Raw genomic sequence first — 1962 nt, 5'->3', positions numbered from 1 at the left:
TGAGTATGGGAGACCAAATGGATTCAATTTGAGGGTTGTATAAGGAGTAAGCTCTAGGAAAGAGCGAAATTAACTCTCTAGTGTCTTGTCAAGCTCCATGAATCTACATGGAAGTAGATTGCTGCAAGGCATACTTTGTCTTTGAATGCAACAATCCACTTCATGGTCCAATTGGTGTGTTTTTGTAATCCCTACTTGGTAGCTCTATTCCACTATTGCAAACGTTTTTGTATAGACTTCTCAATTGCTTTCTCAAATATTTACTTCTCTAGGATTGCTAGATGTAATTTGCCTCCGATGCTAAGAGTTTCTCTACCAATTCTCAATTACCATTGAGCATCAGAAGCATGATGATCAAATGTTTATGTGCAATATTAGACCGATAGAAGTCTTAATCAAATCCAACTATAGTGACATCTACTTGCATACCATCTATTGACAATACATTTTGAGCCTGCTTGGTACACAAACAATATCTTCAATATTGCCTGCATTACTTGCATCATTGTGTATTGGACACCCTACTTTGTCTTTGTAGTACTAACAAGGTGTTTTGCCTCCCTCCTCCTTCGGGTGTCCACTTTGTTTTGATACAACACATTGGTCTGCTATTCCATGGAGCCCCTACCTAACACCTTTCTATAGAGGCCACTTTTATTCCTAGTATGTGTTTGTCCTCTCTCATTTTGAGATAGAGCTACCCTTTTATTGCTTACAAGATGTATTAAACTCTTCCTTTCTTGGGGATCCCCCCTTACTGTTCTTTGTCTTTATTGATAAGAAGGAGAGAGTGGAGTGCACAAGATAGGTAACTGTACACTATGCACTGCACACTACCTTGTATTGATCATAAACATGAATATATACATGAGAACCCATTAGGGTTAGGGCTTGAACCTAACCATAATGCTCTTATGGTATGGTGCAATTTAAAGGCTCACCTTTTATTTACACATATCACCTTTTTTCCACAAATGCATTGGTCTCCATTGTCCTCGAGGGGCCATACTTATTGCTACATGAGTAATTTGGTGTATGCATCCTCTAGACGTTTAGAAGAAAATATTTTCTCTCTTGTAAGCAATAAGAATTCATTGATGAGTAGCCTTTTAGTAACATTTTGTGTCTCAACCCTTTCTTGGTTGTTCCATATTTAGGTTAGACAAGGCGCATGATCAATGATGTCTTGATTAGTCTTCTCGTGCCAGAGAGGTTCGAGAGACTCATTGCACATGTAATACTTAACTCAATCCGTTCGCCCGGATGTGAAAGCCCTCAAGACGGCTCATTGTTGTTACAAAGAGCATAGCTTCCGGCCACGGTTGCTTCCTTTGAGCAAAGGAATTGTGAATAGTGTTCCGTTTTTTGCTTTGCCATCTAATTCGAGCATTGTTTCTGGCCCTATTTTAAACGTACATTATTATTAGTTCTCTTATTTCTTTCCTTAATCTCTAAGCATATTCTTGAGAGTCCTGTACAGGAGTTTCTAGTCCTTACCTTTAATATTATACAGTTCCCTTTTTCTTTCCTTCTATTCCACTCTCCCTACACTATGTAAGCATATTCTTGACAATGCTGCCCATATTTAAGGCAGCTCAGAGAGAGAGAGAGAGAGAGCGCACAGTAACAGCTACTTTCATTAATACGTCCACAAATACGTTAAAATGTGAGAATTATATCATTCAGACGTGGGCTTCATGGCCCTCCTCATCTAAGATCCCTTGGAGCGCAAGGCTGGTTGTTTGTGTTCGCCCCTTTCCTCACAGTGGTCGCTCTTTTACTCCCCAATTCGACTAACCTTCCAATCGTACATTTGAGCGCTGCAGTATACAGTTAAACAGTATATTGTTGAAAGAATTATAATGTTTTTGTCGTTCATCTGTGTCGAAGGGGTGTATGGCTCAGTGGTAGAGCAATCGGCTGCAGTCCGATAGGTCACCGGTTCGAACCCGGTTGCGCCCT

General features: G+C 40.1%; 1 non-coding gene across 1 annotated transcript; it reads left to right on the top strand.

Moving 5' to 3' along the window:
- Positions 1–1890: 1890 nt before the first annotated feature.
- On the top strand, positions 1891–1962 carry TRNAC-GCA (transfer RNA cysteine (anticodon GCA)). Its single transcript has one exon. It is a non-coding gene; the product is annotated as a tRNA-Cys (tRNA).

The sequence above is a fragment of the Dipteris shenzhenensis genome, chromosome 10 (genome assembly GCF_047967505.1).
Source record: "Dipteris shenzhenensis isolate YYH24624 ecotype China chromosome 10, Dip_SZ_1.0, whole genome shotgun sequence".
Classification (NCBI taxonomy): domain Eukaryota; kingdom Viridiplantae; phylum Streptophyta; class Polypodiopsida; order Gleicheniales; family Dipteridaceae; genus Dipteris; species Dipteris shenzhenensis.
Note: the sequence above shows the minus strand (reverse complement) of the source record. Positions and strands in the feature narration are given on the sequence as shown.